Source organism: Ambystoma mexicanum, chromosome 6q (genome assembly GCF_040938575.1).
Source record: "Ambystoma mexicanum isolate Mex_15411 chromosome 6q, UKY_AmexF1_1, whole genome shotgun sequence".
NCBI classification, from domain to species: Eukaryota; Metazoa; Chordata; class Amphibia; order Caudata; family Ambystomatidae; genus Ambystoma; species Ambystoma mexicanum.
Window position 1 is genome coordinate 1341168748 of NC_090937.1, and position 12115 is coordinate 1341180862.

A 12115-nucleotide genomic window follows, 5' to 3' on the forward strand; every position below is an offset into this window, starting at 1 on the left:
GCAAGCAGATAGGGGTGAAACAGCAGTTGATGTAAGCCTCACTTTTTGGGTGAAAATGATCAAAAGAGAAGTGCCTCAGAGAATGATGTTGGCACAGAACCATCCTGAATATATCGAGAACGACATGGCCCAGGTGCCTGTCTCAGTGCGGACCACAGGCCCCTATGACGTAGGCTTATTGAAAGGAGTCGGAGAAGTGAAAATTAAACTGAAGCAGGAGCAATTATACCAAAAGCATGACAATATCCCATGTCCAGCGAGGCAGATGAAGGAATTTTTAAGACAATTTCAGCTATGATGGAGCAGGGCATCTTAGTGACGTCAGATTCATCATGCAAAACTGCGGTTTACCCGATTAAGAAATCAAAGGGAGGGTCTTGGAGTTTAATTCAGGATTTACGCCCAATAAATGATATTGTTGAGGCCGAGTTCCCTTTCATCCCTAACCCGGCTACACTCCTATGTAATATACCTGTTGAGGCAAAATATGTCACGGTGATTGACTTGAAAAATGCATTTTTCTCAATCCCATTGCATTGAGACTCACAAGATCTGACGTCATTTACGTTCAGACAAATGTGTCTGAAAAGAACGAGTCTACCCCTGGGGTACTGTGTGTCTCCTTCTATTTTTAACATAGTCCTGCAGATGGACCTAAGCAATATTGCATTAGACAGTGTTGTCTTGCAATATGTGGATGACATCCTAATTTGCAGCACGACAGAGGAAAGCTGCAGAAGACACGATTCTGTTCAGCTATTGACTATATTGGCTGAAAAGGATATAAGTTTGACAAAGAAAAGTTACAATATTGTCAACAAGAAGTGATATACATAGGTCAGCTGATCTCACATGAGGGGAAAAGGGTTACCCCAGAAAGAGCTGAAGCCATACTGAACACAGCTAAGCCACACACGATAAAACAGATGCAGAGCTTTTTACGTCTCCGCAATTATGTCAGGGCATAGGTCTTCAACTACAGCTCATATACCAAGCCCTTGCTACAGGCCCTAATGAAGGTGCAGGCGACGAAAGAAAAGATTGAATGGTCTGAGACCATGGAGGAAGGGTTTGCTGAACTCAAGAGAGCCCTTTACACGGCACCAGTTTTAGGGATTCCCAATTATTCAGAGGAATTCTACCTGTTTTCACACATGAATAGCAGCATCATGACGGCAGTGCTCACACAGAGAACCACATTGGGGTACAAGCCCATGGCATAATATAGTGGAAATTTGGACCCAGTGATGAGAGGTCATTTCCCTTGCGAACAAAGTTTAGCTGCCGCAGCATTCACCTTAGAGAAGGCTACAACAATTGTGATGGGATGCTCAATGACGTTGTACGTCGAGCACTCGCTATTTGCTATTCTACAGAAACTGAAGGGCACATCGACATCTCAGAGAGCTTCTGCTTATGAAGTGATCATATTGAATCCATCGATTAAAGTAGTTTGCTGCAAGATAGTGAACCCTGCCATGTTCAGAGCAGAATCAGTCACTGAAGGAGAGCCAATACATGACTGTGCAAATTATGAAGAATTCTATGATGAAATTCCCAGAGTACAAGATAATGCATTGGCAGAAGGAGAAATTGTCTACGTTGACCGTTCCTCGAGAATCGATCAAAACGATGGACAAAGATATACAGGCGCTGCTGTGATGAAGCACACAGCAAATGGAGAGTTTCGAGTGCTTTTTAATGCACGATTACCATCTCATTATTCAGCACAAGCTGCAGAATTATTGGCGTTGATACTCACGATTGAGAATCACGCAGACCAGGAAGTAACGGTATACAGTGACTCCACCTATGTGACAACAACAGTGCGCGCAGGTTATAGCGCGCTGGAAAAGGAGGGCTACCTCTGAGTGGATGGCACGCTGGTGCAGCACGCAGCCCTATTGGATAGGCTGATTAAGGCACTATAGCTCCCAGTGGGCACAGCGGTTGTGAAATGTGCCGCCCACACAAAGGGGACATATTTTATCTCACGTGGAAATCAAGCAGCAGACAAAGAAGCCAAGCGTATGGCATCCAAGAGCAAGACGATCATGGATGTGGAAATCACTATTGTAAATGAAAGAATTATTGTTGTACGGAGTGAACCTGAAAGCTACAATAACATGGGACAAACACAGTTAATGGAACTCCAAGGGGAGGCACCACAGGAGGAGAAAAATCTTTGGAAGCGGCGAGGGTGTTCTTTAAACCCCTCTGACAGCTTGTGGTGACAAGACAGCACTGGTAAACCAGTAATGCCTATAGCCCTGTTAAAAATAGCATTGTTACAGGTACACTATCCAGCACACATGACAAAATCACACATGAGAATCTCGCAGTAACACGTGCTGAAGACTGGTTCATACCGAACTTAGCAGAGCATGTTTCCTTTTTTCATGGTGAAGCGTACAATTTCCCAACAGTTCATGGCTGGGCACACACTAAAAGTAATTAGAGGTGTCATACCAAGACCCAATGGACCTTTTCAGCACTTGCATGTCGATTACGTCGATTTGATTCAAGTATGTCACAGGTACAGGTATCTAATTGTTGTTGTGTGTCCATTCTCTAGATAGACAGAAGCAGGTCCATGTACACATCTAGACTCTACCTGTGCAGCCAAATTTCTAGTAAGAGAGGTATTTCCCAGATGGGGAGTATGTGAAGTCATGAGCTTAGATAATGGGACTCACTTTGTCAATGAAGTTTTTGAACAGATTAGCTTGTTGCTTGGTATAAAGCACAAGTTCTCGACAGTGTATCACCCGCAAGGTAATGGTGTATGTGAGAAGCTCAATGGCTTGTTAAAAGAAAGGATAGCCAAGTTGAAACTTACTCTAAGAAAGGGATGGTTACACTGCCTTCCTTTGGCACTGTATGCACTCAGAAACCAGCCTGGTTCTGACCATCATTTTATGCTGCACGAAATGGCAACAGGGAGAAGGATACACACTCTGCTGACACCCCGAGACAGAGATAGATGTGATGCCCAGCCAACAAGAAAAATCTTAGGGTCTGAAATTCTAAATTACTTGAATTGCATGACATCTTGTCTTACTGTAATTTCAGGCCAGCTGCAGCGACGACGAAAAGGGTGCAGGGCAGCATGGAACACAGAAGGAGATACTACTGCAGGCACAGCACAGAGCCTACGTATTCCATCAATCTTCCCTGGAGACACCGTCCTGGTGAAGAACCCCACAAGGAAAAAGTGGGATGAGCCAAGGTTGAACGGTCCCTTTACAGTGGAAGACTGCACTCCCTCTGCAGTGAAGCTACAAGGAAGAAGAGCCTGGATTTTTTTTGGGTGACATCAAGCCATATATCGGAGAAGGCCCCTACCTGCACCCCACCACGAAGAGACTACGGACGATGGGGAAGAACCACAGCATGTGCAGATGAGATCCATGACGAGGAAGAAGGATGCATGACCAGCAGCAAAGCAAAGACAAAAAACTTTTGTGCAAAGTTGCGGCTCCCCCTTGAACATTCCGCTGAGTAAAATAGAGTATAGGGACACAAACAATTGACACTCTATGCATCCTAGTTGCAGGGTGAAGAAGAAAAGTGCACTTATAAACCACAACATAGTCTGTTGACTTTGAACTGTGGACTGAGGTCCACTGAACCCTTGACTAGAAAAGAATAAGCCAAATTTTGATCGAGGACACATAAATTGGAAGAAAATACAATACCCAGATTCTTTCAACACAGAACCTTGTTCGGAATCACTTATGGTGTCCCACAGTAGCAACATCACCAAGGACGTACTAATATATTTCGAACTAGTAATGAGATCATACCCGTCATTAGTGGGGAGGCTCACCAGTATCGCTGACTTATTTGAAGATACTGAAAACGAAAATACAGTAAGGAGACTGCTCACTGTAATTGCCAACCAGTTACTCCTGCTTCCCAAATACAGCGAGGAAAAACCAAATGTTCCAAGCAGAGGAAGAAGCGATTAGGCCTATCAATGTACTGTTCTTTCGCCTAATTGTTTGTTTGTTTGTTTGTTTGTTTATTTTTAATGCGCACCTAGACCCAGAGGTAGGAGGGCGCAGAAGTAGGAAGATGCAGAGCTTAGAAGTTACAGATTATACACATTACAAAATAGGGCACATCAATACAGATACGTTTACAATGAACGTTGGTGTTGTGATAATGTTACGTAGCATTGTAGCAGTACTACAGTGCAGGTTCACACTATACAGGAATTATACAATCTATGCAGGAAATATACACTTGAATCTTTCAAACTATGCAGGAAATATACAATCTATGCAGGAAATATACAATTGAATCTTTGAGTAGAAGTCTAAAACAGTGTTGGTATTAGTGTGGAAGAAGGTGTCTAGGGATCATTGGCATTGATGTAATTAATGTAGTTCTTTCTAAGGAGTAGGTAAGGTTGGTCTACTCTTAACTTATAAGGCAAGGCATTCCACAGTTTAGCAGCCTTCACCGGGAAGCTATTACCTCCAATCTTAGTTGGTCTGTATCTTGGAACTACAATGCAATTGGTATTTTCCGTTCTTGTTGGTCTAGTGGATGTTCTTTTGGTTAATTTATCCATGAGGTAGCTGCGGGCAGAGTTGTTAAGAACTTTGTGCGTCAAGGAGATCATTTTTAACTGAATTTTATCGACGGCAGAGAGCCATTTGTGTTGGCGTCTATTGGAGGAGATGTGTACTCTTTTATTTATGCCAGCGCGGCTCTTAGGGAATTATTTTGTAGAGTGTGTCGTCTCTGGATAGTGGCTTTGCTAGCCCCACTGTAAAGGGCATTACAGTAGTCAAGTCTGGGTAGGATTAGAGCTCTAGCCAGAATCAAGCAGCAGTCATTAGAAAGGAAGGGCTTGCCCGCTCTTATTAACTTGCAGGTGTAGGCAGTGGTTGATGCAAGAGATTTCACCTGTTTGTCAAAAGACATGGTTGAGTCCAGGTAAAAGCCAAGGGTTTTTACTTCCTTGGATACATTTATGATGTTGCCGTCGTTATTGAATGAGGCATATTCTATATAGTTTATTGATGTTGGAGTGCGTGCCAAAAATTATTAACTCTGTCTTATCATCATTCAGGCATAAGCCATCCATGCCTGAACGATGAGATATACCCTATTCACCAACTCCAGATTGCTGCTATGATCCCCAGAAAGCGGGAGGAGAATCTGTGTATCATCTGCATAATTAGTGTACGTGATACCCAGAAGGTCCAAATAATTGAATAAGGGTTTGGTGAAAATGTTATATAGAGTGGGGGAGACATAGGAGCCCTGAGGGACACCACACAGGATAGGTCTAGGATCCGCTGCTGCCGAAGGGGAGAACACTCTCATAGTTCTCTCGCTCAGGAAGGATTCAATCCATCTGATGGCCTCCGGAGAGAAGTGATCTGCTGAGTCCAAGTGTTTGCAAAGGACTTTATGGTCCACAAGATCATATGCAGCTGAGAGGGCAAGTAAGAGGAGTAGTGCAGTCTTCCCCTTGTCTCTCAGCTCACCAATTTGGGTTTTTAAATCGATTAAGGCAGTTTCCATCCCATGTAGTGGGCAGAAACCATATTGTCTTGCTCCTAAGAGCTTGTGTAGCTCCAAGTGACTTTGAATCTGGGTATAAGCTACTTTGTCCAGTATTTTAAGTAAAAATGGTACCGTAGTGATAGGACGGTAATTGGTGGGGATGAGAGGATCCGATGTCTGTTTTTTAAGGAGTAGGAGCTCCCAGGATTGTTTTAGATTGGCAGGAATAGTACCAGAAGAGAAAGAGGCGCTGATCAGTTTGGAGATGAAAGGTGATAGGTCTCTGGCAGCGTCTTTTATTATCTGTGCAGGGCAGATGTCACCCTTGCAGTTTGATGGTTTCAGAGATAGGATGATTTTTTCTACCTCTAAGGTAGAAATTTTAGAAAAGTAGAATTTATTAGTTTGGCTAGTAGGTGTCTCAGTAGATGGTGAGATTTTAGATTGGTGCTGCGAGTTCAGAGTATCTTTTTTAAGTTGTATTTTATTTTGGAGTATATCTATTTTGTTTTCTAGCGCATGTTGGATGTCCGCACACCAGGTCTTGTCCTTGGTGCATATATCAGGTGTGGCAATAGGTGTCTCCAATTCCTTCAGTATGGAGAAGAGTTCTTTCATACTTGAGCTAGAGGTGGCAATAGGTTCATTATAGGAGTTCCAGGTTCATTATAGGAGTTCCGTTTGGTTATGCAAACTTCGCTTTTATATTGCCGGGAGATGGATGTTAGGTTAACTTTATTCTCATTGGAAGGGGATTGTCTCCATGCAGTGGCGCATTTTCTTTTCATGAGACGTAGGTTCTTTAGTTCAGGCATAAACCATTTGTTTAGGTGAGCTATAGGTTTGCTTGTTCTGAATTTATCCATAGTAGCAAGCATGATTCTGTTGTATTCATGGACCAATGTACTAGAGTCCAGGTTGTCTGGCAATGCATTTAGAGTAGGTAGGATAGCAGAGACCACTTTGTCTGATATAACGTTACTTTTATTTCTAGTTAAGCATGGTGGAGCGATTGGCGGGGCCATGGGAGTGTATCTAGTAGTTATAACATAGAAGGACACAAGTGAATGAGCTGTCCAAGATTGAGGCAAGATGGAAGAGATATCTACTGTACATTTGTGATTGGCTACCCAGTCTAATATTCTTCCCTTCATATGGGTAGGATTATTGACTTTTTGAGTCAATCCTAGTGCGCTGATGGTGTTGGCTATGATCGTTGCATACTTGTCCGCTGGATCATTATAGCCTAGATTGAAATCACCTATAAGCAGTAGTTGGGAAGTAGTTTTCACGTTATTAGATAAGATATTATGCAGGTCCTCTTCGAAGGTCCCAAGAGGGCCAGGAGGTCTGTATGTTAGGTGAATAGTGAGTGTCTGGGAATTGTTTATCAGGAGTTTAGCAGTGAGGATTTCACACGATTGCAAGGTAATAGAGGGGATTAGTCTTAGAGATAGGCTTATTCTCGATATTATGGTAATTCCACCGCCTCAAGTGCCATCACGGTCTGGCCTGGAAATTGTATATCCGTCAGGGATAGCTAACGTGAGAGCCGGTCCTGCGGCATTGTGTAACCAAGTCTCTGTTATCACAAGGAATTCCAAGTTACCTTCTATAATTAGGTCGGCAATGTCTAGAGCATGGGCAACAAGCGATCTCACGTTGAGGAGTGCTCCTTTAAATCAGTTAGTTTCCGTAGCAGTTGTAACCTGACCAAGGATAGATATATTGATTACCTTCGGCTTAGACTTACGTCTTGTTGGTTGGAGGACGTTCAGGGTAGGAACTAATAAGGAGGAGGGGCTCTTAGTGTGGTTAGGTTTCGTTCTCTGTATGAAATTGGTCTTCAGGTTGGTGGGTGGGAGTAATCTAGTAAGTGGCTCATGCAGTTTAGGGAGCCTGGCCCTGAGTTTAGAGTTTCTATTGGTTGTAGTGCATGGGAGAGAGGCATATGCAACCTGCCCTATAGCGCCAGGGTGTTTTGAGCTGATGGTATTCAAGTCAATTGTAGTTATCTTATGTAGGCGAGGTGAGGTAAGTTCTGTCTCTAGTGGGGGAAACGTAATGTATGATTCATGGCTATAGGTATCACTTACAGGGAATGTGATAACAGCCACTATACAGTACGTAATGATAAATCTTAGCATTATATCAGCTTAGTTCAGTACGTTATATTATACTTAAGGTAAGGGATAATGCAGAGTCCTCATATGCATAGTCCATCACACAGAGGATAATTTGCAGTACGATAGGTAGTACTTAGGGCACTTATGTTTGCAAATAGAAATATGAATACAGCACACACAAAGTAGTTACGGCCTTGTACAATGCATATCATACGTGGGCAGAATCTACAAGTAATATCAGTTTACCCAGCTTACAAATGGATCACAGATTTTGTAGCAGCACCTAAATTCAAAAGTCGATAGATGAGCAAAAACTACTAGCAATAACACTTTGCACTGGTTGCTAATAGGTGACAAATTTCTAACAGCGCCTGGATTCAAGAGTCCATACATGAGCAAAAACTGCTAGCAATAACACTTTGCACTGGTTGCTAAAAGATGACACATTTCTAACATCGCCTCGATTCAAGAGTCCATGCGTCAGCAAAAACTGCTAGCAATAGCACTTTGCACTGGCTACTAATAGGTGACAGATTTCTAACAGCGCCTCGATTCAAGAGCCCATACATGAGCAAAAACTGCTAGCAATAACACTTTGCACTGGTTGCTAAAAGGTGCCAAATTTCTAACAGTGCCAAGATTCAAAAATCCGTGCATGAGCAGGGTCTGCTGGCAATAGGTACAGTTAAGTAGTGGCACCTAAGCGTCTATCTATACACAATTTTTGAACGATAGTGTGGTCATCAGTGGGCTCAGACAATATAACAGACCTTAGATTCCAATGTCCATGCATATGCAAAATAACTATACGTGCAGTGAAGACAATTTATCTACATGTAAAGGCACATTGACACCTAGACACATAGGAGGAGAGATAGTATATCGCCAGTTTGTAAGGTAGAGTTCGTGTTACCTTTGTGGAAGATTGACGAGGGTCAGGTGATCAGGTGCTGATGATGCAGGGTGCCACAGTGAGAATAGTAGCATTCTGCAGCTCTGGTGAGCGTGGATAGGGACTTTCTGAAGGGAGTTGCTGGCCTGTTTTGGATGGACAGGCTTAGTCACTGAATGCCAGGGTGCAGGGTACTACTCCAGCAATGAGAGCCCCCAATGAATATGGTCAGGGATAAACGCACTACACACTACCAGTGCACTAACAGGAACTAACAGGGCCTTTTCCCTGGCATTCTCCCACAGCCAGCTTCCGCCTGCCGGTGCTGGGGGTGTGCTCAAGGGCTGGGGGGTTGCTTAGCAACCAGAAGCGGCCTTGCTTCAGTGGTGCAATGCGCCGCCATTTTGGAAAAGGCTGCACTCGCTTTCAACAAGGCACGATAGTTACAAAATATCAGATCATGCAATAAGATTGGACTGTGATGATCTTACTTGCATAGTGGCTCGATAAGAGGTAAAGCAATGTAATATGGAAAGCGCATCACGTGCGGGACTTCGGATGTCGACGTGGTGGGGGCCATTCAGATCAGCTGTGGTCAATGTTGCGAGGGAGACGGGCTCCTGCCCTCTCGCCGAACCAAAGGGAAATGAAGCAGTTTCAGGAATGCTGGGCCTTTTCCTGGCCTTCTCCCGCAGTCGGCTTCAGCCTGCTGGTGCTGGGGTGTGTGCTCAGGGGCTAGGGGATTGCTTAGCAACCAGACGCGGCCTCGCTTGAGTGCCACGATGCACACACCATTTTGGAACAGGCGGCGCTCGTTTTGAAAAAGGCACGATAGTTAGAAAATAATTGAAGACTGTCCAGATCTTGTCGGAAGAACCACAGACGTCTTGACATTTCTTCGAGATCCAGCAAACACAGAACGCTTAAGTATAATCCTGAACGGTTGCTCTCTGTGCACACCAAAATTGTCGAAACTGTTCACAGGGAGTGAGGTCCAAACAGTTCCAAACTTCAGCAAGGGCAGGACAAATGTCCCTGTCACCAGAAGACAGCAGGCTGGCGAGTAACGTCTTTTTTCTCCTAATTGAGGATTTTCCAGAACTTGTGGGGAGACCCGCCGGTGTTGACATCCTCACATTCATCAGAGACCCAGCTAATTCTATGCAGATGAGCATTCTCTTGCATGGCATCATGATGCAAGTCGAACTCTCTAACCATCAGCAGAACTATCTGAGAAGATTTTAAACTTTCCGCCGAGGGACAGTTCGAGAGAGTAGTGCAAGAGACTTCACCTTTTGGTATACTGACAGGACACAATATGTCTTCAGGAATGAAGCAAATCAGAGGCACCAATTGGGAGCTCATATATTTTGAACATGCACAATAAAGAGACTTGCTGAATTATTACCTGACTTTGACATCGCCTCATACATAGAAAAAGAAAATGTATCCAGAGACAATAGACAATCCATTGTTCAGGCAAAGAAGAACAATTGTTTTAGCACCTGCAACTTACAAGCAGAATCCCAAAATAATATTGTCTAAGAGTAATCTTTCAACGGATGATCTAGATAGGGATTCATAGCAGCAACCTTGTCCTCCCTCAGGAGGAGAGACGCTCATATTTTTCCCTAACTAAATGCTGCAGATTATCCTACAGGGGTATAATGTATTTATGCATTATATTCATCATTGTTTTACTGTCACTGACGATTAGAACTACATTTTCTATTGCTGTACAAAGCATTCCAATTCCAGTACACCCACCTAATGATGCACGCATAAAGCCTACGAAGGCACCAAGACCTTACATAGTCATTCCAGTCCCTAGGAAGTCCAATATCGGAATGAATGAACTTCAGATGGATGTGATCAGCAATAATACACACATACTTATGGTAACAAGCAAATTGAAAAGCCGAAGCCGTAGACAGGGTTGGCAGAGTTTGAATGTAAAAGGGGTACTGACAACCACAAGCATGCAAACACTGAATGCACACACGCCAGGCCTAGTGTCAATAACTACAGAGCCACAGGTCAAAGAAGAGGGGAAGGTTGGAGTACCAACAATGAGAAGCTCCACGAGTAGTGAAGTTAAGAGTCACATGAAGGAAGCTGAGCTCCTGAAGAGACAAGATGTGTTGGAGAATAAACCAACAGAGAAAACATTGACAGGCACACATGATCCAATGAAGGGGACAAGTACAAGTTGTACAATACAGCCATATACTGGACCAATGGCAGAGTGGATATGGACATTTCTAACCAGAAGAAAAAAGATGCAAGAAGACAAGGAAGGAATGGCCAGACTTTTGTCTACTTAAATGGTACAGCTGAAGAGACCTACACCATGGACCAGGATACCTGAGAATCCTCCAGCAAGAAGGAGCCATGCAGATGCATTCAGGGATGTAGTTATAGTAAACTACATGAAAACCTTAAGAATCAAGAGAAACATACAAGGAGATGACAGGACCTACCCTACCACCAGTTCAGAGCCAGGACCGTCCACTGGCTCAAATCTCTCGACTCATAACGACTCTTAGAGACCCGGACTCGCCAGTACCATGTGGCTCCTCATTGAATGTAAATATGTTTATAGTATTGCCCTAATATACATACTCTACCTTACTCATTGAATGTAAATGTGTGTAGTACTGCCTCTAATGTACATGCTCTACCCCTCCTATTTGGCGTGATACGTCCGGCAATGTAACCCCAGCTGGACCTCACCATACTGTATGTAACAAAGCTTTGCAACCCTCTTGCTGCCTTTGCGCCTGGCTACCCTTGGGTTTGGTGTGCATTACAAATAAATAAATACAAATACAAATACAAATACAGTGAACTAAACAATTACTTGGATAGCATAGCACATTTGGGAAACAACATCTGGTACCAACACATGAAAGAAGTTGGAAGACAGAGTTCAGAGGGGAAATGCTTTGTTTGTGCACTCCTACCTTATAGCATGGGGCAGTCAAAGATCATTGTTGCTGTAGACATTGATGTCCAGACAGCACACTGTCTATCACACATAGCAATGTGCAAGACCAGAGGTCAGTTCATGGGAAGTGATGCTTCACTGAAATGGACAACTGAAGCAACTGATCCAAATGAAGATGATTATGTCAAGGACATACAGACAAGAACAATGGAAAGACAAAATACATTGTGATCAGATATGAGAGGCCTGGAGTTAAATGAGCAGAAATCAGAAGAGAAGCGAACCAGAAGCTAAATGTCCAAGGAAAAACTCCAGAAGAAGCTCAGAGATGGAAGAATAGAGGCCAAATGCAAATTTGGGGAACAGTTCACCAGACGGATGGGAGAAAGGAGTAGTGATCTGCAGATCATGGATTATCTTTGGCTACTAGAAGCCCACCATTAACATAGTGAGAAATGGATGCAAGCCATTATGGCCAAAATTTGCAAAACTGCTGACATGGGTCGAGGACAGAGAAGGACCCTTACAGAAGGTGCCACTGGAAAGCCCAAAATTCTGCTTCAGGAATAATGGCACTAGGAAGATGGGAGAGAATCAGAACTGTGGACGAGTCTTTGATGCTCCAGG